This window comes from Oncorhynchus tshawytscha, linkage group LG11 (assembly GCF_018296145.1).
Source record: "Oncorhynchus tshawytscha isolate Ot180627B linkage group LG11, Otsh_v2.0, whole genome shotgun sequence".
Lineage (NCBI taxonomy): Eukaryota > Metazoa > Chordata > Actinopteri > Salmoniformes > Salmonidae > Oncorhynchus > Oncorhynchus tshawytscha.
The window spans coordinates 35,896,728-35,922,151 of record NC_056439.1 but is presented as its reverse complement, the minus strand read 5'-3'; positions in this window follow the sequence as shown (position 1 = coordinate 35,922,151).

Here is a 25,424-nt window from a genome sequence, read left to right as displayed (position 1 = left end):
AACTGTTATGCATGGAATTTTAGATCCACTTCTCCTTAATGCAACCGCTGTGTCAGATTTTTAAAAACTTTACGGAAAAAGCACACCATGCTAATAATCTGAGTACAGCGCTCAGACAACAAAACAAGCCAAACAGATACCCGCCATGTTGTGGAGTCAACAGAAGTCAGAAATAGCCTTATAAATATTCACTTACCTTTGATGATCTTCATCAGAATGCACTCCCAGGAATCCCAGTTCCACAATAAATCAAATCAAATCAAATTTTTATTTGTCACATACACATGGTTAGCAGATGTTAATGCGAGTGTAGCGAAATGCTTGTGCTTCTAGTTCCGACAATGCAGTAATAACGAGCAAGTAATCTAACTAACAATTCCAAAAAAAACTACTGTCATACACAGTGTAAGGGGATAAAGAATATGTACATAAGGATATATGAATGAATGATGGTACAGAGCAGCATAGGCAAGATACAGTAGATGATATCGAGTACAGTATATACATATGAGATAAGTATGTAAACCAAGTGGCATAGTTAAAGTGGCTAGTGATACATGTATTACATAAGGATGCAGTCGATGATGTAGAGTACAGTATCAACGTATGCATGTGATGAACAATGTAGGGTAAGTAACATTATATAAGGTAGCATTGTTTAAAGTGGCTAGTGATATATTTACAACATTTCCCATCAATTCCCATGATTAAAGTGGCTGGAGTAGAGTCAGTGTCATTGACAGTGTGTTGGCAGTAGCCACTCAATGTTAGTGGTGGCTGTTTAACAGTCTGATGGCCTTGAGATAGAAGCTGTTTTTCAGTCTCTCGGTCCCAGCTTTGATGCACCTGTACTGACCTCGCCTTCTGGATGGCAGCGGGGTGAACAGGCAGTGGCTCGGGTGGTTGATGTCCTTGATGATCTTTATGGCCTTCCTGTAGCATCGGGTGGTGTAGGTGTCCTGGAGGGCAGGTAGTTTGCCCCCGGTGATGCGTTGTGCAGACCTCACTACCCTCTGGAGAGCCTTACGGTTGAGGGCGGTGCAGTTGCCATACCAGGCGGTGATACAGCCCGCCAGGATGCTCTCGATTGTGCATCTGTAGAAGTTTGTGAGTGCTTTTGGTGACAAGCCGAATTTCTTCAGCCTCCTGAGGTTGAAGAGGCGCTGCTGCGCCTTCCTCACGATGCTGTCTGTGTGAGTGGACCAATTCAGTTTGTCTGTGATGTGTATGCCGAGGAACTTAAAACTTGCTACCCTCTCCACTACTGTTCCATCGATGTGAATGGGGGTGTTCCCTCTGCTGTTTCCTGAAGTCCACAATCATCTCCTTAGTTTTGTTGACGTTGAGTGTGAGGTTATTTTCCTGACACCACACTCCAAGGGCCCTCACCTCCTCCCTGTAGGCCGTCTCGTCGTTGTTGGTAATCAAGCCTACCACTGTTGTGTCGTCCGCAAACTTGATGATTGAGTTGGAGGCGTGCATGGCCACGCAGTCGTGGGTGAACAGGGAGTACAGGAGAGGGCTCAGAACGCACCCTTGTGGGGCCCCAGTGTTGAGGATCAGCGGGGAGGAGATGTTGTTGCCTACCCTCACCACCTGGGGGCGGCCCGTCAGGAAGTCCAGTACCCAGTTGCACAGGGCGGGGTCGAGACCCAGGGTCTCGAGCTTGATGACGAGCTTGGAGGGTACTATGGTGTTGAATGCCGAGCTGTAGTCGATGAACAGCATTCTCACATAGGTATTCCTCTTGTCCAGATGGGTTAGGGCAGTGTGCAGTGTGGTTGAGATTGCATCGTCTGTGGACCTATTTGGGCGGTAAGCAAATTGGAGTGGGTCAAGGGTGTCAGGTAGGGTGGAGGTGATATGGTCCTTGACTAGTCTCTCAAAGCACTTCATGATGACGGATGTGAGTGCTACGGGGCGGTAGTCGTTTAGCTCAGTTACCTTAGCTTTCTTGGGAACAGGAACAATGGTGGCCCTCTTGAAGCATGTGGGAACAGCAGACTGGTATAGGGATTGATTGAATATGTCCGTAAACACACCGGCCAGCTGGTCTGCGCATGCTCTGAGGGCGCGGCTGGGGATGCCGTCTGGGCCTGCAGCCTTGCGAGGGTTAACACGTTTAAATGTCTTACTCACTTCGGCTGCAGTGAAGGAGAGACCGCATGTTTCCGTTGCAGGCCGTGTCAGTGGCACTGTATTGTCCTCAAAGCGGGCAAAAAGTTATTTAGTCTGCCTGGGAGCAAGACATCCTGGTCCGTGACTGGGCTGGGTTTCTTCCTGTAGTCCGTGATTGACTGTAGACCCTGCCACATACCTCTTGTGTCTGAGCCGTTGAATTGAGATTCTACTTTGTCTCTGTACAGGCGCTTAGCTTGTTTGATAGCCTTGCGGAGGAATAGCTGCACTGTTTGTATTCAGTCATGTTACCAGACACCTTGCCCTGATTAAAAGCAGTGGTTCGTGCCTTCAGTTTCACACGAATGCTGCCATCAATCCACGGTTTCTGGTTAGGGAATGTTTTAATCGTTGCTATGGGAACGACATCTTCAACGCACGTTCTAATGAACTCGCACACCGTATCAGCATATTCGTCAAGCACACTGAAACATCTCCCAGTCCACGTGATGGAAGCAGTCTTGGAGTGTGGAGTCAGCTTGGTCGGACCAGCGTTGGACAGACCTCAGCGTGGGAGCTTCTTGTTTTAGTTTCTGTCTGTAGGCAGGGATCAACAAAATGGAGTCGTGGTCAGCTTTTCCGAAAGGGGGCGGGGCAGGGCCTTATATGCGTTGCGGAAGTTAGAGTAACAATGATCCAGGGTTTTTCCACCCCTGGTTGCGCAATCGATATGCTGATAAAATTTAGGGAGTCTTGTTTTCAGATTAGCCTTGTTAAAATCCCCAGCTACAATGAATGCAGCCTCCGGATAAATCGTTTCCAGTTTGCAGAGAGTTAAATAAAGTTCGTTCAGAGCCATCGATGTGTCTGCTTGGGGGATATATACGGCTGTGATTATAATCGAAGAGAATTCTCTTGGTAGATAATGCGGTCTACATTTGATTGTGAGGAATTCTAAATCAGGTGAACAGAAGGATTTGAGTTCCTGTATGTTTCTTTCATCACACCATGTCACGTTAGTCATAAGGCATACGCCCCCGCCCCTCTTCTTACCAGAAAGATGTTTGTTTCTGTCGGCGCGATGCGTGGAGAAACCCGTTGGCTGCACCGCTTCGGATTGCGTTTCTCCAGTTAGCCATGTTTCCGTGAAGCAAAGAACGTTACAGTCTCTGATGTCCCTCTGGAATGTTTTGTTCGATAAATTCCATAATTTATGTCCAAATACCCCCTTTTGTTAGCGCGTTTAGTAAACAAATCCAAACTCACTAGGCACGGGCAAGTCCAGACAGAAAGTTTAAAAAATTATAGTACAGTTCGTAGAAACATGTCAAACGATGTATAGAATCAATCTTTATGATGTTTTTAACATTAATCTTCAATAATGTTCCAACCGGAGAATTCCTTTGTCTTTAGAATTCCAATGGAACGCAGGTCGCTCTCAAGTGAGCGTGCGTGATCAGCTCATGCCACTCTGGCAGACCCCTGACTCAATCAGCTCTCATTCCCCCCTCCTTCACAGTAGAAGCCTCAAACAAGGTTCTAAAGACTGTTGACATCTAGTGGAAGTCTTAGGAAGTGCAATATGACCCCATAGACACTGTGTATTCAATAGGCAATGACTTGAAAAACAACAAACCTCAGATTTTTTCTCAGGTTTTTGGCTGCCATATGAGTTCTGTTATATTCACAGACATCATTCAAACAGTTTTAGAAACTTCTGAGTGTATTCTATCCAAATCTACTAATAATATGCATATATTAGCAACTGGGCCAGAGTAGCAGGCAGTTTACTCTGGGCACCTTATTCATCCAAGCTACTCAATACTGCCCTCTGCCATAAGAAGTTTTAAGTAAGATTTAGGGTTAGGGTCAGTGGTTAGGGTTAGGAGTTAGGTTTTGCAGGTTAAAGTTAAGGTTATGAGTTAGGGTTAATGGGTTAAAGTTAAGGGTTAGGGTTTAGGGAAAATAGCATTTTGAATGGGAATCATTTGTTGATCCCCAAAAAGTCCTCTCAAGTATAGTAAGACATAGCTGTGTGTGTGTGTGTGTTTTATATGTTTTAGAAGCAGCTGTGCAGCCCTTGATCTGCAGGCTGTTTCTCTGTTACTAGCGGACAAATGGGTGTGTGGTCTAATATCAGTCTCTCTTCCATTCCACAAAATCTGTTTTGCAATTTAACACACAGTGATGTATTGCCCTTCTCCAACAGTGAGATATTTGTCAGGGTATCTTTGTACCAGGATCCATGAACCGGTGTCACTTCAACACAGAAATACAAAAAACACCCAGTGGGCCAAGAGGGGAAAAAATAGCAAGGGATAACAAAAGGTTACTGTATGTCTAATCAAATGTCCTCTCATCACCATATGGCTCCATATCTTAATCTCTCCTGATTATATGCCCAGAAAGAACCAACATGTATTGTATGTCTGCTGTTATAGCACTTATAAAGGCCAGGATTCAATCCAATCACACTTTATCGTCTATACACCTTTTAAAGGCAATATTTGTCACGCCCTGGTCGAAGTATTTTGTGTTTATCTTCATTTATTTGGTCAGGCCAGGGTGTGGCATGGGTTTTTGTATGTGGTGTGTATGTATTGGGATTGTAGCTTAGCAGGGTGTTCTAGTTAAGTCTATGGCTGTCTGAAGTGGTTCTCAATCAGAGGCAGGTGTTTATCGTTGTCTCTGATTGGGAACCATATTTAGGCAGCCATATTCTTTGAGTGTTTCGCGGGTGATTGTCCTTAGTGTCCTTGTTCCTGTCTCTGTGTTAGTTTACACAAGTATAGGCTATTTCGGTTTTCGTTACGTTCATTACGTTCTTTGTTTTGTAGTGTTTATAATTGATTTGTGTTTTACGTTTGTTTATTAAACATGGATCTAAATCTACACGCTGCATTTTGGTCCGACTCTCCTTCACCACAAGAGAACCGTTACAGAATCACCCACCACAACAGGACCAAGCAGCGTGTCAACAGGCAGGAGCAGCAGGAGAAGCAACAGGTGCAGCAGGAGAGGAGGCAACAGGAGCAGCCCAAAGAGGAGTACAGTATGGACTATACTTCTTGGGAGGAGATGGGCGGTCGACCCAGGGAGAGTGCCGGAGCCCGCCTGGGATTCGATGGAGCAGTGCGCGGAAGGTTATCGGAGAATGAGGTTGGCAAAGCAAGCACGGCGGCGCGGACAGAAGCCCGAGAGTCAGCCCCAAAAATGTATTGGGGGGGGCTCACCGGGGGCTAGAGAGACCGGGCAGGCACCGTGTTATGCAGTGGTGCGCACGGTGTCCCCAGTGCGGGTGCATAGCCCGGTGCGGTATATTCTAGCTCCGCGTATCGGCCGGGCTAGATTGAGCGTCGAGCCAAATGCCATGAAGCCGGCTCTACGCATCTGGTCCCCAGTGCGTCTCCTTGGGCCGGCTTACATGGCACCAGCCTTGCGCACGGTGTCCCCGGTTCGCCTGCATAGCCCAGTGCGGGCTATTCCACCTCGCCGCACTGGCAGGGCGACCGGGACCATTCAACCGGGTAAGGTTGGGCAGGCTCGGTGCTCAAGAACTCCAGTACGCCTGCACGGTCCGGTCTATCCAGTACCACCTCCACACCCCAGCCCTCCGGTGGCAGCTCCCCGCACCAGGCTTCCTGTGCGTGTTCTCGGTCCAGTACCACCAGTGCCAGCACCACGCATCAGGCCTACAGTGCCTCCAGCGCTGTGTCGCCCGCCTATCTAGCGCTGTCAGAGCTTTCCTCATCTCCAGCGCAGCCGTAGTCTCCCGCCTGTTCAGCGCTGCCAGAGCCTTCCGCCTCTACAGCGCTGCTGGAGTCTCCTGCCTGTTCAGCGCAGCCAGAGCTGCCAGCCTGCATGGAGCAGCCAGAGCTGTCAGTCTGCATGAAGCAGCAAGAGCTGCCAGTCTGCAAGGAGCTGCCAGTCTGCAAGGAGCTGCCAGTCTGCACGGAGCTGCCAGTCTGCACGGAGCTGCCAGTCTGCACGGAGCTGCCAGTCTGCACGGAGCTGCCAGTCTGTAAGGAGCTGCCAGTCTGCAAGGAGCTGCCAGTCTGCACTGAGCCGCCAGAGCTGCCAGTTTGTAAGAAGCCGCCAGAGCTGTCAGCCTATATGGAGCAGCCAGAGCCGCCAGTCAGCGTGGAGCAGCCAGAGCCGCCAGTCAGCATGGAGCAGCCAGATCCGTCAGTCTGCCAGACTCTTCCAGATCCGCCAGTCAACCAGACTCTTCCAGATCCGCCAGTCAACCAGACTCTTCCAGATCCGCCAGTCAACCAGACTCTTCCAGATCCGCCAGTCAGCCGGGATCTGCCAGAACTGCCAGTCGGCCAGGATCCGCCAGTCGGCCAGGATCCGCTAGTCAGCCAGGATCTGCCAGATCCGCCAGGATCTGCCAGTCAGCCAGACTCTTCCAGATCTGCCAGGATCTGCCAGTCAGCCAGACTCTTCCAGATCTGCCAGTCAACCAGACTCTTCCAGATCTGCCAGTCAACCAGACTCTTCCAGGTCCGCCAGTCAACCAGACTCTTCCAGATCTGCCAGTCAACCAGACTCTTCCAGATCCGCCAGTCAACCAGACTCTTCCAGATCCGCCAGTCAACCAGACTCTTCCAGATCCGCCAGTCAACCAGACTCTTCCAGATCAGTCAACCAGACTCTTCCAGATCCGCCAGTCAGCCGGGATCTGCCAGAACTGCCAGTCGGCCAGGATCCGCCAGTCAGCCAGGATCTGCCAGATCCGCCAGTCAGCCAGGATCCGCCAGTCAGCCAGGATCCGCCAGTCAGCCGGGATCTGCCAGCCAGCCAGGATCTGGTAGATCCATCAACCTGTCTGAGCTTCCTCTCACTCCCGAGCTTCCTCTCACTCCCGAGCTTCCCCTCACTCCCGAGCTTCCCGTCAGTCCCGAGCTGCCCCTCAGTCCCGATCTGCTCCTCAGTCCAGTGGGGTTCTGGGTGAGGACTACTAGGCCATGGTCGGCGGCGAGGGTGGACTATCCAGGGATGCGAGGAGGAGGGACTAAGACATTGATTGAGTGGGGTCCACGTCCCGCGCCAGAGCCGCCACCATGGACAGACGCCCACCCGGACCCTCCCTATTGTTTTGAGGTGCGTCCGGGAGTCCGCACCTTAGGGGGGGGGGGTTCTGTCACGCCCTGTTCGAGGTATTTTGTGTTTATCTTCATTTATTTGGTCAGGCCAGGGTGTGGCATGGGTTTTTGTATGTGGTGTGTATGTATTGGGATTGTAGCTTAGTGGGGTGTTCTAGTTAAGTCTATGGCTGTCTGAAGTGGTTCTCAATCAGAGGCAGGTGTTTATCGTTGTCTCTGATTGGGAACCATATTTAGGCAGCCATATTCTTTGAGTGTTTCGAGGGTGATTGTCCTTAGTGTCCTTGTTCCTGTCTCTGTGTTAGTTTACACAAGTATAGGCTGTTTCGGTTTTCATTACGTTCTTTGTTTTGTAGTGTTTATAATTGATTCGTGTTTTACGTTTGTTTATTAAACATGGATCGAAATCTACACGCTGCATTTTGGTCCGACTCCAAGAGAACCGTTACAATATTTCCACTCTTGTTTTTCTTGCAGAAAATACAGGTGAGCACATTCAACCCTCGTTAGTTATCATTACTACATTAACAACCATCACTATACCTCTGTTTACCATGTCACCATCCTCCTCTGCAACTCTCTGTGTCTCTGTGGATAGCCAAATTAGAGTGCAGTCAGTATGTCAAATCAAATCAAATTGTATTAGTTACATGCTCCGAACACAAAAGGTGTAGACCTTACAGTGGAATGCTTACTTACGAGCCCCTAACCGACAATGCAATTTCGAAAAATATACGGATAAGAATAAATCAAATCAAATTTATTTATATAGCCCTGATATCTCAAAGTGCTGTACAGAAACCCAGCCTAAAACCCCAAACAGCAAGCAATGCAGGTGTTGAAGCACATTGGCTAGGAAAAAGTCCCTACATAGCCTGGTTCCTCTTCCTAGGTTTTGGCCTATGAGGGGTGGCCAGTCCTCTTCTGGCTGTGCCGGGTGGAGATTATAACAGAACATGGCCAAGATGTTCAAATGTTCATAAATGACCAGCATGGTCAAATAATAGGTCTGGGACAGTGAGCACGTCGGGTGACCAGGTCAGGATTCCATAGCCGCTGGCAGAACAGTTGAAACTGGAGCAGCAGCACGGCCAGGTGGACTGGGGACAGCAAGGAGTCATCATGCCAGGTAGTCCTGAGGCATGGTCCTAGGGCTCAGGTCCTTCGAGAGAGAGAGAAAGAAAGAGAGAAAAAAAAAAAAAAGAGAGAATTAGAGAGAGCATACTTAAATTCACACAGGACACCGGATAAGACAGGAGAAGTACTCCAGATATAACAAACTGACCCTAGCCCCCCGACACATAAACTACTGCAGCATAAATACTGGAGGCTGAGACAGGAGAGGTCAGGAGACACTGTGGCCCCATCCGATGCTATCCCCCAGCCAGGGCCAAACAGGAACGATATAACCCCACCCACTTTGCCAAAGCACAGCCCCCACACCACTAGAGGGATATCTTCAACCACCAACTTACCATCCTGAGACAAGGCTGAGTATAGCCCACAAAGATCTCCGCCACGGCACAACCCAAGGGGGGGAGCCATTTGACTAGATGTTCAGGAGTCTTATGGCTTGGGGGTAGAAGCTGTTTAGAAGCCTCTTGGACCTAGACTTGGTGCTCCGATACCGCTTGCCATGCGGTAGCAGAGAGAACAGGTTATGACTAGGGTGGCTGGAGTTGTTGACAATTTTCCATTCCTCTGACACCGCCTGATATAGAGGTCCTGGATGGCAGGAAGCTTGGCCCCAGTGATGTACTGGGCCGTTCACATTACCCTCTGTAGTGCCTTGCGGTCGGAGGCCGAGCAGTTGCCATACCAGGCAGTGATGAAAGTGATGGTGCAGCTGTAGAAACTTTTGAGAGGACCCATGCCAAATCTTTTCAGTCTCCTGAGGGGGAATAGGTTTTATCGTGCCCTCTTCTCCAATGTCTTGGTGTGCTTGGACCATGTTAGTTTGTTGGGGATGTGGACACCAAGGAACTTGAATCTCTCAACCTGCTCCACTACAGCCACGTCGATGAGAATGGGGGCGTACTCAGTCCTCTTTTTCCTGTAGTCCTCAATCATCTCCTTTGTCTTGATCATGTTGAGGGAGAGGTTGTTGTCCTGGCACCCTATAGGCTGTCTCGTCATTGTCGGTGATCAGGCCTACCACTGTTGGGTCATCTGCAAATTTAGGTCATCGGCAAATTTAATGATGGTGTTGGATTCGTGCCTGGCCCGTGTAGTCATGAGTGGACTGGGCACACACCCCTGAGGGGTCCCGGTGTTGAGGATCAGCAAAGCGGATGTGTTGTTACCTATCCTTACCACCTGGGGGCGGCCCGTTAGGAAGTCCAGAATCCAGTTGCAGAGGGAGGTGTTTAGTCCCAGGGTCCAAAGCTTATTGATGAGCTATGAGGGCACTATGGTGTTGAACGCTGAGCTGTAGTCAATCACATAGGTGTTCCTTTTGTCTGTTGGAGCTGTATGTAAATTGGAGTGGGTCTAGGGTTTCTGGGATGATGGTGTTGATATGAGCCATGACCGGACATTCAAAGGCTACAGACGTGAGTGCTATGGGTCAGTAGTCATTTAGGCAGGTTACCTTAGTGTTCTTGGGCACAAGCACTATGGTGGTCTGCTTAAAACATGTTGGTATTACAGACTTGGACAGGGAGAGGTTGAAAATGTCAGTGAAGACCCTTGCCAGTTGGTCAGCGCATGCTTGCAGTACACGTCCTGGTAATTCGTCTGGCCCTGCGGCCTTGTGAATGTTGACAGAGCGTGAGCACACAGTCATCCAGAACAGCTGGTGCTCTCATGCATGTTTCAGTGTTATTTGCCTCGAAGCGAGCATAGAAGTAGTTTAGCTTGTCTGGTAGGCTCGTGTCACTGGGCAGCTCTCGGCTGTGCTTCCCTCTGTAGTCTGTAATGGTTTGCAAGCCCTGCCACATCCGACAAGCATCAGAGCTGGTGTAGAACGATGGTTCGTCAGAGGGCATCGCGGGATATCTTATAAACTTCTGGGTTAGTCCTGCTCCTTGAAAGTGGCAGCTCTAGCCTTTAGCTCAGTGCGATGCTGCCTGTAATCCATGGATTCTGGTTGGGGTATCTATATACGGTCACTGTGGGGATGATGCACTTATTGATGAAGCCAATGACAGATGTGGTGTAGTCCTCAATGCCATTGGAATAATCCAGGAACATATTCCAGTCTGTGCTAGAAAAACAGTCCTGTAGTTTAGCATCTGCTTCATCTGACCACTTTTTTATTGATCTTGTCACTGATGCTTCCTGCTTTAATTTTTGCTTCTAAGCAGGAATCAGGAGGATAGAATTATGGTCAGATTTACCAAATGGAGGACGAGGGAGAGCTTTGTATGCTTCTCTGTGTGTGGAGTATAGGTGGTCCAGAGTTCTTTTTCCTCTGGTTGCACATTTAACATTCCGATAGCAATTGGTAAAACGGATTTAAGTTTCCTGCATTAAATTCTGTGGCTACTAAGAGTGCTGCCTCTGGGTGAGCATTTTCTTGTTTGCTTATTGCGGAATACAGATCATTCAATGCTGTCTTAGTGCCAGCCTCTGACTGTGGTGTTCTGTAAACAGCTACGGAGAATACAGATGAAAACACTCTCAGTATGTAGTGTGGTCTATAGCTTAATAACATGAGATACTCTACCTCTGGCGAGCAATAGCTCGAAACTTCCTTAAATATCGTGCACCAGCTGTTATTTTCAAAAATACATCGTCTGCCGCCCCTTGTCTTACCAGACGCCACTGTTCTATCCTGTCGGTACATCGTATAACCAACCAGCTGTATGTTGATATTGTCATCGTTCAAACACAACTCTGTGAAGCATAAGATGTTACAGTTTTTAATGTCCCGTTGGTAGTTTAATCTTCCGCGTAACTTGGCAATTTTATTCTCCAAGGATTGCACGTTTTCTAGCAGAATGAAGGGAAGTGGGGGTTTAATCGATCGCCTCCAAATTCTCAGAAGGCAGCCCGCTCTCCGGCCTCTCTTTATCCGCTTCCTCTTCACGCAGATCACGGGGATCAGGGCCTGTTCCCGAGGAATCAGTATATCCTTCTCGTCTGGCTCGTCATCGTTATGAAAGGGAAAAAAGGATTCTGCTAGTCCATGGTGAGTAATGGAAAGAGAGAGATGGAGAGAGATGGAGCGAGAGAATAGCAAGCAGAGCTGGCTGTGGTGTTGATGAATGAGATGATGGCACACTGACCCACTAACGCTGCAGCTCCACTGCCAGTGGGGATGAGCTGCCCTACCACTGTACGTACACCGTTTACACAGAAACACCACCTCCTCTCCCTCCCTGACTGTATGGATTTCTACTTCTCTATCGATCTCTATTTCCTCTCTCCCTGTCTCTCTATGTACCTATCTCTACCTCTCTACCTCTGTCTTTCTCTACTCCAACTCTCTCCATTTCTCTCACCATCTGTATTATAATTTTGCTCCCTCACAGTGCAAATAAGAGGTGAGATTTGTGTGTGTATGGAGATGGAGTGTTATATGTCCTTGGACATCAACTGATTGGCCTCAAATGCAATGTTATGACAACAGATTCAAATGAGGGACAATTGGTTTAATTTGCATTCAATAAACCAAGCCACCATACCTGGGGCTGAGACAGAGGTAGACAGACGGAGAGGGAGATACAGAGGCAGCCAGAGAGAGAGAGAGATAAAGGATATTCGCCTATTGATTTCTCCTGCCAGAGCGGCATCTGTTGTCAAAATGGGAAAGCTGTTCTGACTTTGTGGCTGTGTTATATCCTAGTAGAAATCACTCTGTCATCTCCTGGTTGCAAAAAATCTGCACTGTTGGCTCAATTTCAGTTAATGTAAGAAAACAAGCACTGAATAGTGTAAGGAATCACTGCACCATCTAAATCGCTGTGAAATATATTTTCAATAACAAACAAAAAATGTTTTTACAGCTGTTTGAAGCTGGTGGACCAAAACCAAAAGTAAAAGGTTAATTTAAATATATATATATATATATTTTAACCTTTATTTAACTAGGCAAGTCCGTTAAAAACAAATTCTTATTTACAATGTCGGCCTCATGCGCGAGTTGAGCCTTTTACTTAGCACATGTAAAAAGACGGCTAGCTACAGGAGAGAGAGAGAGAGACATGGAGAGAGGAGAGAGCAGGCCATTCTGCACGTACTAGACTGATTGCTGCTCAAGGTCTCTGCACGTTCCCATCTCTTTAGGGTTCCTGTTGTGCTTGCAGCCCCCTTGCAAAAGCATTTTTATCAATGATGCAAGAAACATGTCAGCACAGGCCTCTCTGGGATGGAGCCTTGCCTGGATGAACATCGGACATACAACTAGCATCCCATCATCATTCTCAGAAAGAGAGGCTGCATTTCTACCAACCCTGTCAGGACTGTTGACATGTTTAGCTTGGTGTTTAGTACTTTTGTCAGTCAATGAGTCACTTGATAAATTATATTAGCAATACAAAGGTCATTCTTGTCTAAGTGTTGACTTGTATTCATGTCAACCACATTAATATTCTCCTAACTGGATAGACACCAATAAAATAGGTGGATGTTTGAGAAACACAGTCTATCTAGAATCACAGCTCAGCATTCATTTTTATTGCACATCACATTTAGCACAGTAGTCTCAATTAATTTATATTGCTATATACCTTCTGTCTTCATTGACATAAAAGTGTAGTGTGTGGGGTGCATTGTACTATACTAAATAACACTACGTTTGACAGGGACTACGGTATAGTGCTCTGTCAACTTCTTGTTTCTCATATACAGTCATTTGCTATAATAAAAAAAGATATGTACAGTATATGCCTCATAGCACATATTTCAAGTATTTGGTCATTAACTGTGCAGTTAAATCTTTAGTCATCTTCTCTCTATTAAACTATGGGGAAAAAAGACACGAAGCAGTCTGGGGTGTGTTGTTTTTGTGATTCTGTATGCGGGAATAGTGGACAAAATAGAGAATTGTGGGAAATTACATATTCATTGAACAGATATGCTCAACCGATCTATTCAAGGTGACTCTTTTCTCCTCCCTCTTGCAAGAAGAACCCCAGAAAAAGTATTTATGATTACTCTCTCATCCCCCCCCCGTCTCTCCCACCGCCCCGCCCCGCCCTCTCCTCCCGCTCCCCCTCTACTTGTGATGCTCATCAGTTGGCTGGCTGAGAGAGGAACAATGGAGTCTTTTTGCAAGGAGAGCTCATCATGTGTCAGGGGATGAAATATGGGCATCCACACAAACAGATGCATTGACTGTGTAAAAAACAGAACTCCAGGAAGAGAAGGAAAAGGAGCACCGTGTGTGTGTGTGTGTGTGTGTGTGTGTGTGTGTGTGTGTGTGTGTGTGTGTGTGTGTGTGTGTGTCAGAAAACGTAAAGGACATTGTAATTATATTTCTTCTGACACAATGCCATGTTGAATGAAAGTAACTGTATAAACACTGATCAATAAAGTAATTCAAACATATTTTACGTTGGGCCACTGTGTCACATTGTGGTGGTGGTGACAGTGCAGAACCGCCAATCCAAATGTTTATCTACAGTTTACAGCCCAACCTACTGCATGAGTCTGTGTACTGTCATTTAAGGCATTCTGTTCAACCTGTCAACTAAGGAAATGCTATCACCAGAATTAAACTCAATTCAAAGGGCTTTAATGGCATGATCTGTGCACATGCTTTGCAAAAGTAGCAATGTGTGGTCAGCATATTTGACAGGTCCGCTCTCCAACCAGTCATCTCCTTCTCTCCGTATCTCTCAACTACACCTTCCGACTTTATCTCCCTCCAACCTTCCACCTACTCTATCTTTCCTCACTACCCTATATCTCTAATTGTGCCAAACAGACAGAGACATCTTCAAAAAGGATCCTTAAGGATGGATCCAGTGTGTTGTCCACTTCCGTGTGAGGACATGTACAGTAGGGACATCTGTGCTAAGCGAGCAAATAAGGCACCTTCAATATCTGACATTGGAGAAAATGTATTACTCTTCATAATAAAGCCATGATTCACATCCCCCAACATCAGAAAGCAGTGAGGAATTCCAATGGGATGATTGTGTTATGCTGGGTGAGGAAGGAGAGGGTTAAATGAGGACAGGCCATTTTTTAACAACTTTCAAGCATTTGTTCTCTTTCTTTCTTTGGTGTGGAGAATGTTTTACCCCTAAGGGTCTATTCCGCTCTGGGAGGCTTAGCCCACTCAAAGGGGGCAGATCGTTCTCTGGGTGGCGTATGCATGCCAGTCATTCCACTGCAGCGAACTGGAGGAGGGTGGTCTATGTATCATCAGCTGACCCAAGTGGGGTGGGGAAAAAGGGGAAGATTATGGAACCAAAAAAAGGGCTTCCATTAGAATTGTTTTATTTAACTAGGCAAGTCAACTAAGAACAAATTCTTATTTACAATGACTGCCTAGGAACAGTGGGTTAACTGCATTGTTCAGGGGCAGAACGACAGATTTTTACCTTGTCAGCTCAGGGAGTTGATCTACCAAACTTTTGGTTACTGGCCCAACGCTCTAACCACTAGGTTACCTGGAAGCCCAAATAGGGAGCTTCAGAAAAGCTGACCCTGGAAGGAAATCATACATTCCACTTAATAAAGTCCTAGAAACATGGCAGCAGTACACAGAAAGCCCTTTGTTTTACACACACAAGGATTCATCTCTTAGACATGCTTGTAGATAACAGAGAGGAAAGAAAGGGCACAGGCAGTATTTGGGGGGTCAAGAATTGTCTCGATTAGGATAAGAGACAATTTGTTCATGTGTAAACCCACACACAGGCATTTACACACATACACCTATCCCATGACCAGTAGAATAACTTCCCATACATCTTGACCTGATACATGACCGTTGACACCCTCAGCAGTAACAAGACGTTATGCTCTCATCTCATTTGAAGTCCCAACAAAATAAGAATTCGTGAATTCATGGTTGTTGGACCCAAATGAGTCTGGCCTAGCCTAGTATTGACAATGGTGACTGACCATACTCACCTTGTAGCTTTGCTACTAGATAACGGCAGAGTGAATGTGACAAAAAGTGAGGTGACATGGAGGTAAAACTGGTCTCCTAGCGTCCAGGCTGAACAGCAGGCCTAGTAGGTAGGTAAAGGCCTAGCTGAGACGTGTTGTCATAATCTGGCCATGATTGGATTTGTTTTTTCGTGTATCTGTCTGTCAGGGGCTATGTTCAGATTCTCCACCACTCTTTCAAAGTTTGCACTTGCCTATAAAGAGCAGATCCACAGCTGAAAATTAGAATGACATTTTACATGTAGATTTTAGTTATTTAGCAGACACTCTTATCCAGAGAGACTTACATTAGTGCATTCATCTTAAAACAGATAGATGAGACAACAACACATCACAATCATAGAAAGTACTCCACTCTCCTGACATTAGGGGGAAGCTTGTTCCATCATTGGTGTGCCAGGAGAGAGAAGAGCTTTGACTGGGCTGAGAGGGAGCTGCCCTCCCTTAGGGGTGGGAGGGCCACACACTATATTAATGTTTCTCCAGGCGTTATATTTAAAGTAAAGAAGGATTGATGTGAAGATAATAGATTTAAATGCAATGGCCTAGAATACAAAACAGCATTCATGAATGTGCTTTTCAAGTAGTAGGCCTAAGCCCTGTAGTGAATATACTGGGTGTGGTGTCTTGTGTGGCATATTTCCATGAAGGAGGTGACTATTAGGGGAGCTGAGAAAGCTGCACCTTACTAAGGGGATATATTCACGATGGCTTCTGAAATCTACACTCTCACAAGAAAAGGTCTGTGGAGGATCCTTCAGGATAATACAAGGTTTAAAAAAAAGAACCTTAAGGTTAATTTAAGAACCTATATTCTGCCATCAATTCGTTTTGAACTTTTGTAGACTTAAGGGGCGCGTTAAAGAATCATACATATAATTCAAATGGAGAACGTTGGTCAAAAGACAACTGGAAGCGGGAAGCTCGCAGATGGTTGGAGAGACGCGACAGATAAGAGATGACTTGAAACGGATCAACCTAAAAGGTGAGTGAACCTTCGTTAACTTCGCTAGCTAAGATAATAATTAATCAAACTACTATCAAATAACAAAAAAACAATACATAATGTACTGTACTTTTCATTTTTCATCAGCTAGCCAAGCTGCATAGCCTGTATTGTTAGCTGGTAATTGTTGGAGAAGTGTTTTAGCGAACTTAGCTAGCTAGTTAGTTGCTGTAACATCAGCTAACTTTAGCGAGCTAGATTCAATATTGACACATTTTTGTCCTCATTTAAACCCATGATACACTCTCTCACCATCTCCTCCCTTTAGTACCTGGATTATCCTGCCCCTGTCCAGTTGGTTTAGTGTTTGGGAGCTGTGAGCTCTGATAGAGAAATGTATAAACCTCCACGAACAGGTAAGACACACACACACACGACCCAATGTAGGCTATTAAACTTGACAAAAAGAAGAATACATAAGACTGATCAGATTAGTTAGATGCATTTGATATCGAATACTCATGTTGGTTATGTTGTGTTTGTGTCTAATTAATGTCTTTCAGGTTGGTGTATTGGGGCGGCCTGTTCTGTCCTCTGTATTTCAGACCAAAGCAAGATGAAGTTTAAAGCTCACCATTGGGGCCTTCAGAGTGGCGCAGCAGTCTAAGGCACTGCATCACACCGCTAGAGGAGTTACTACAGACCCGGGTTCATTCCCGGGCTGTGCCACAACCAGCTGTGTCAGGGAGTCCCGTAGAACGGAGCACAATTGGCCCAATGTCGTCCGGGTTAGGGGAGGGATTGGCCGAGGGGGGCTCATCGTGCTCTAGTGACTCCTTGTGGTGGGCCAGGTACCTGCAGGTCACCAGTTGAATGGTGTTTCTTCTGACACATTGGTGAGGATGGCTGGCAGGTGTTAAGGAGCGCAGTTAAGCGGGTTGCCCTTCCCGAGCCTGTTGCAGTGATGAGACAAGATTGAAAAAAGGGGAGTAAAATATGTATATGTATATTTTCAATAGCTCACTATCGATCTACAAACAGGTTTGCCTCTGTAAAGTCTTTGGATGTATTTGCAGTGTGTTCTGTGTTATTTCTTTGCCTTTTCCAATACTAACTAAATGGTGAATGAATGTATTATTGTTTGTTCTGGTAGTCTGATGTCTTTGTCTTTTTAAATACCAACTGAATGGTGAATGAATGTATTTACAGTCAATCAATCAATACAGTGTGACTATTGTGTGTTCTGTGTAATTCCTTTGTATTTTCTAATCCTAACTGAATGGTGAATGTCTGGTGTCATTTTGTCTTCTTTCTGTACGTGAGAAGAGAAGTTGTTTCTTAGGGGAAGGGAAATGTTTATTTTCCATTCTGTAAATTCAACAAAATTCAACACCAATTTAAGAACTGGGATAAGCTACAAATCTCATTGTGGGGTAGTCCTCATGTTACAAAGATTACGTCATCAGCATGTTTCCACAGTCCTTATCTGCCTACACCTTTAACACCATTGTAGCGCTCGTCCTCTTCTTCTGACGAGGAGTCGCAAGGATCGGACCAAAGCGCAGCGTGGTACGTGTTCATGACGATATTTATTCAACTCAGAACACTAAAACAAAAATAACAACGAGAATGATACGAAACAAAACAGTGATGGTGACATACACAAAGACAGAAAATAAACACCCACGAAACACAAGTGGGAAAAGGCTACCTAAGTATGATTCTCAATCAGAGACAACTAACGACACCTGCCTCTGATTGAGAACCATACCAGGCCAAACACAAAAACACAACATTGAAAATGGAACATAGACAACCCACCCAACTCACACCCTGAACATACTAAAACAAAGACATAACAAAGGAACTGAGGTCAGAACGTGACAAACATAGACAAAATGATTACTCTTTAAATCTGTCCTGAGTCTGCACAACTCTGCCAGGACCTAGGATCAAGGGAGACACTCAAGTGTTTTAGTACTATGTCTCTTGACACAATGATGAAAATGATCATGGCCTCTAAACCTTCAAGCTGCATACTGGACCCTATTCCAACTAAACTACTGAAAGAGCTGCTTCCTGTGCTTGGCCCTCCTATGTTGAACATAATAAACGGCTCTCTATCCACCGGATGTGTACCAAACTCACTAAAAGTGGCAGTAATAAAGCCTCTCTTGAAGAAGCCAAACCTTGACCCAGAAAATATTTTAAAAACTATCGGCCTATATCGAATCTCCCATTCCTCTCAAAACTTTTGAAAAAGCTGTTGCACGGCAACTCACTGCCTTCCTGAGGACAAACAATGTATGCGAAATGCTTCAGTCTGGTTTTAGACCCCATCATAGCACTGAGACTGCACTTGTGAAGGTGGTAAATGACCCTTTAGTGGCATCAGACCAAGGCTCTGCATCTGTTCTCGTGCACCTAGACCTTAGTGCTGCTTTTGATACCATCGATCACCACATTCTTTTGGAGAGATTGGAAACCCAAATTGGTCTACATGGACAAGTTCTGGCCTGGTTTAAATCTTATCTGTTTGTCTCTGTGGATGGTTTGTCCTCTGACAAATCAACTGTAAATTTCAGTGTTCCTCAAGGTTCCGTTTTAGGACACTATTGTTTTTACTATATATTTGACCTCTTGGGGATGTCATTCGAAAACATAATGTTAACTTTCACTGCTATGCAGATGACACACAGCTGTACATTTCGATGAAACATGGTGAAGCCCCAAAATTGCCCTCCCTGGAAGCCTGTTTCAGACATAAGGAAGTGGATGGCTGCAAATGTTCTACTTTTAAACTCGGTCCCAAGAAACAAAGAGATATTCTGTTGAATCTGACAATTAATCTTGATGGTTGTACAGTCGTCTCAAATAAAATTGTGAAGGACCTCGGCATTACTCTGGACCCTGATCTCTCTTTTGACGAACATATCAAGACTGTTTCAAGGACAGCTGTTTTCCATCTACGTAACATTGCAAAAATCTGAAATTTTCTGTCCAGAAATTATGCAGAAAAATTAATCCATGCTTTTGTAACTTCTAGGTTAGACTACTGCAATGCTCTACTTTCCGGCTACCTGGATAAAGCACTAAATAAACTTCAGTTAGTGCTAAATACGGCTGCTAGAATCCTGACTAAATCCAAAATATTTGATCATAGTACTCCAGTGCTAGCCTCTACACTGGCTTCCTGTTAAGGCAAGGGCTGATTTCAAGGTTTTACTGCTAACCTACAAAGCATTACATGGACCTGCTCCAACCTATCTTTCTGATTTGGTCCTGCTGTACATACCTACACGTACGCAATGGTCACAAGACGCAGGCCTCGTTACTGTCCCTAGAATTTCTAAGCAAACAGCTGGAGGCAGGGCTTTCTCCTATAGAGCTCCATTTTTATGGAATAGTCTGCCTACCCATGTGAGAGATGCAGACTCGGTCTCAATCTTTAAGTCTTTATTGAAGACTCATCTCTTCAGTAGGTCCTATGATTGAGTGTAGTCTGGCCCAGGAGTGTGAAAGTGAACGGAAAGGCTCTGGAGCAACGAACCGCCCTTGCTGTCTCTTTCTGGACAGTTCCTCTCTCCACTGGGATTCTCTGCCTCTAACCCTATTACAGGGGCTGAGTCACTGGCTTACAGGTGCTCTTCCATGCCGTCCATGCCAACCCCCCTTGGGTTGTGCCGTGGCGGAGATCTTTGTGGGCTATACTCGGCCTTGTCTCAGGATGGTAAGTTGGTGGTTGAAGATATCCCTCTAGTGGTGTGGGGCTGTGCTTTGGCAAAGTGGATGGGGTTATATCCTGCCTGTTTGGCCCTGTCCGGGGGTATCATCGGATGGGGCCACAGTGTCTCCTGGCCCCTCCTGTCTCAGCCTCCAGTATTTATGCTGCAGTAGTTTATGTGTCGGGGAGCTTGGGTCAGTCTGTTATATCTGGAGTATTACTCCTGTCTTATCCAGTGTCCTGTGTGAATTTAAGTATGCTCTCTCTAATTCTCTTTCTCTCTCTCGGAGGACCTGAGCCCTAGGACCATGCCTCAGGACTACCTGGCATGATGACTCCTTGCTGTTCCCAGTCCACCTGGCCGTGCTGCTGCTCCAGTTTCAACTGTTCTGCCTGCGGCTATGGAACCCTGACCTGTTCACCGGACGTGCTACCTGTCCCAGACCTGCTATTTTCAACTCTCTAGAGACAGCAGGAGAGGTAGAGATACTCTCAATGATCGGCTATGAAAAGCCAACTGACATTTACTCCTGAGGTGCTGACGTGTTGCACCCTCGACGACTACGGTGATTATTATTATTTGACCATGCTGGTCATTTATGAACATTTGAACATCTTGGCCAGTTTCTGTTATAGTCTCCACCCGGCACAGCCAGAAGAGGACTGGCCACCCCTCATAGCCTGGTTCCTCTCTCGGTTTCTTCCTAGGTTTTGGCCTTTCTAGAGAGTTTGTCCTAGGCACTGTGCTTCTACACCTGCATTGCTTGCTGTTTGGCTGTTTTAGGCTGGGTTTCTGTACAGCACTTTGAGATATCAGCTGATGTACGAAGGGCTATATAAATACATTTGATTTGATTACTCAGTTTATTTGGACTATTAAAATGGCAAGGATTCACCTAGATTACAGGAAAAACTTGGAAGGGAGGATTAAAGCTCCCTAACATGTCATTATATCAAGAAGCCTTTATAACTGCCCAAATAGGCTCTCTTTATTGACAACTCTAATAGGCCAATTTGGGTTGACATGGAAGAAGAACTTATTGCCCCATTTGGAGCATCATATTATCTGAGTCAACACTTGTGGGACTGCAGAATCCCATAATGTTCCATACTAAGAAATATGGAGTCAGATAAATAAGAGAGAGACATCTTTACCTTTCCTGACAAGCTCTGCTTCGTTATGGAACAACCATAAATACAAATTAGGAGGACAGGTGGTTGTCTCGAAAGAGTGGTATATGTTTTGTTTTAGCCTCAACAATAACCTTTGCTATTAGTGTCAACTTCAATTTCAGAGTAGCTGTGAAAGACTGGTCCCTTGATGATGTCTGCAAGTGGCTGAGTACTAATAATCTCCATGATTCCATTCCATCATTCCAAGGTTCACAATCTGTCTGAAGAATGCCAACTCTATTCAATTGTCCACTTTGCAACAAACATACTTTATCTGTGTCAAGACTACTCACACATATTGGCCTCTATCACCAGCATGAACCATGTTTTCTAATTATCTGTGGACTTAATGGGTGTTGGAAAACAAATAGATGTTTCAGCGCCTATCAGTCACACATCTATCGAAACCACAGAGAGCTTTTAAACGCCAACATAGAAGAGAATTGCCCTCATGATGAATTTGAGACTGGGACTGATTCCATTGAAGATGACGTGAGCGATGTAGAGAGTCTACCAGAGGCTGAACATGTTCAGGCCACAGAGATCAACACTGAGCAGCTAATTGAAGTACTCAAAAATAATATCTGTCTTTTTACTTTGAAAATCAGGGAAGAACACTGCATCCCAGCTACGGTACAGAGTAGCATTGTTAAGGACCTCAGAACCATTTTTGGTGCATTTAAGACACACTACAGTGATGCCCTCAGGTTTCACCTTACAAATAAGCAAATAAATGTGGATGAAGATGACAATCTCAGGGACTTGCTCAACAACGCTGCAGTATTTGAGGAATGCATTAGATGCATAAGCTCTGAGAGGATGCTGGAGCATTACTGTGTGAAATATGGTCAGGCCAATTGAAGTATGGCCATCTATCCGGACGTACATCAGAAAAATGTACACTTTTCCGTTTACTCCCTTGTCAGCACACTACAAAAATAGTAAGTAATAAAGAGGACTGGGCCACCTTGAATCAAGACCAAAACCCACATAATGATGAAATTCCGGAAGACTTGACTGATGGTGAATTGTTCAAATCAAATCCCAAGCTAACAAAGCAGAGCCAATGTCTGCAGTTCTATGTTGATGAATTTGAAGTAGTCAATCCACTGGGTTCTAAAAAAGGCACTTACAAAATGACCACAGTGTACTTAAGATGAGGAAATTTTGACCACAAGGATACTTCCCGACTCCAAAATATATACCTCTCCACACTGGTTCATCACTGCGTCATTCAAAAACAAGTCAACACCTATGAAGAAGTATTCAATCCTTTGATACATGACATCCAGGAATTGGAAATATGGGCTATGAAGTTATCATGCAATGGTGAAAACAAAACCTTCTGAGTCACAATCACAACAATCTCAGCAGATAATCTCTCTGCACATGCAGTTATAGGGTTGAGCAAAAAATGTGTTGCTTCTGCTTGGCTACCAAGGGGGACATTTGCTCAGAAATCACTGAAGAGGAATTCACTATGCATGACCCAAACAACTACAAGTACCATCTGCAGGCCGTGGAAGAAAATCTAGACAATGCATCGATGTATGGCATCACAAAAGCCTGTTGCTTCTCAGCGGAATCATGCGCCATCTCCAATTACCTATCTGTTTCCACCAGATGTCATGCATGACCTTCATGAGGGCATCATACCCACAGTGCTCAGACTAGTGCTGCAACAACTAGTTCAAGAGAGGCAACTTACTCTTTCCCAGATTAACTATGAAATTGAGAACTTGTTTTATGGCAAACGAGATGTGTTTTCTAAACCTGTGCCACTACCCGAGAGAATCCTAATGAAGAATGGCCATCTATTCAGAAGTGCAGCAGAAAAATGTACACTTTTTCCGTTTACTCCCCCAAATGATTGGTAGTCAAAAACAAAATGGCAGTGCTCCTGATCTGTACCTCCTGCTTGGAGAGATATCCGACATCTTGGCCTCAGTTTTAAAAAAGATCCTGGAACCCATATCAGGCAGAACAAATCACTGAATTTCAAGCTCTCTTCCAGGAGCTGTTTCTAGGGAAGACAGTTACAAAGACACACTTCCTCGTCCACTACCCTAGCCTGCTACTTGCCTATGGACCTTTGATCCACCAGTCCACCATCTGATTTGAAGTGAAACACCAATATTTCAAGAGGCTCAATCAATGTAATTTGTATTACAAACAGAATTGTTAGTCAAATGCAATGTTGTATGTTTCTCATTTGCTTTAGGTACTCCACTACCCAGCAATACATGGATGTGTGCACAGCGCTCATTCAAAAGTACCCCTCGTTGAGAGAACAGACAGGGAAGGGATACAGTTGAAGTCAGAAGTTTACATACACCTTAGCCAAATACATTTAAACTCAGTTTTTCACAATTCCTGACATTTAATCCAAGTAAAAATTGCCCGTTTTAGGTTGGTTAGGATCACCACTTTATTTTAAGAATGTGAAATGTCAGAATAATAGTTGAAATAATGATTTATTTCAACTTTTATTTCTTTCATCACATTCCCAGTGGGTCAGAAGTTGACAAACACTCAATTAGTATTTGGTAGCATTGCCAATAAGTTGGGTGAATTTTGGCCCATTCCTCCTGACAAAGCTGGTGTAACTGAGTCAGGTGTGTAGGCCTCCTTGCTCGCACACGCTTTTTCAGTTCTGCCAGCAAATTTTCTATAGGATTGAGGTCAGGGCTTTCTGATAGCCACTCCAATACTTTGACTTTGTTCTTAAGCCATTTTGCCAATAACTTTGGAAGTATGCTTGGGGTCATTGTCCATTTGGAAGACCCATTTGCGACCAAGCTTTAACTTCCTGACTGATGTCCTTGAGATGTTACTTCAATATATATACATAATTTTCCTACCTCATGTTGCCATCTATTTTGTGAAGTGCACCAGTCCCTCCTGCAGCAAAGCACCTCCACATCATGATGCTTCCACCCCCATGCTTCACGGTTGGGATGGTGTTCTTCGGCTTGCAAGCCTCCCCCTTTTTCCTCCAAACATAACGATGGTCATTATGGCCAAACAGTTATATTTTTGCTTCATCAGACCAGAGGACATTTCTCCAAAAAGTACAATCTTGGTCCCCATGTGCAGTTACAAACCGTAGTCTGGCTTTTTTATGGCGGTTTTGGAGCAGTGGCTTCTTCCTTGCTGAGCGGCCTTTCAAGTTATGTCAATATAGGACTCGTTTTACTGTGGATATAGATACTTTTGTACCTGTTTCCTCCAGCATCTTCACAAGGTCCTTTGCTGTTGTTCTGGGATTGATTTTCACTATTCTCTCCAAAGTACGTTCATCTCTAGGAGACAGAATGTGTCTCCTTCCTGAGCAACATGACGGCTGCGTGGTCCCATGGTGTTTATACTTGTGTACTATTGTTTGTACAGATGAACGTGGTACCTTCAGGCATTTGGAAATAGCTCCCAAGGATGAACCAGAATTGTGGAGGTCTACAATTTTTTTTCTGAGGTCTTGGCTGATTTCTTTTGATTTTCCCCATGATGTCAAGCAAAGAGGCACTGAGTTTGAAGGTAGGCTTTGATATCAATTAGCCTATCAGAAGCTTCTAAAGCCATGACATCATTTTCTGGAATTTTCCAAGCAACTTCTGAACCACTGGAATTGTGATAAGGTGAATTATAAGTGAAATAATATGTCTGTGAACAATTGTTTGAAAAATTACTTGTTGCCAAAACTATAGTTTGTTACCAAGAAATTTGTGGTGGTTGAAAAACGAGTTTTAATGACTCCATCATAAGTGTATGTAAAAATCCGACTTCAACTGTATGTAAGAATTCTTTACATTTCCTACTCACATTAATTCACACTAATAACCTTAATACACCATTGTGCTTACCCAGACCATAATGTGCTGGCTTGGATATGTTCTTCTCACATTGTGCTTACCCAGACCATAATGTGCTGGCTTGGATATGTTCTTCTCACATTGTGCTTACCCAGACCATAATGTGCTGGCTTGGATATGTTCTTCTCACATTGTGCTTACCCAGACCATAATGTGCTGGCTTGGATATGTTCTTCTCACATTGTGCTTACCCAGACCATAATGTACTGGCTTGGATATGTTCTTCTCACATTGTGCTTACCCAGACCATAATGTGCTGGCTTGGATATGTTCTTCTCACATTGTGCTTACCCAGACCATAATGTGCTGGCTTGGACATGTTCTTCTCACATTGTGCTTACCCAGACCATAATGTGCTGGCTTGGATATGTTCTTCTCACATTGTGCTTACCCAGACCATAATGTGCTGGCTTGGATAT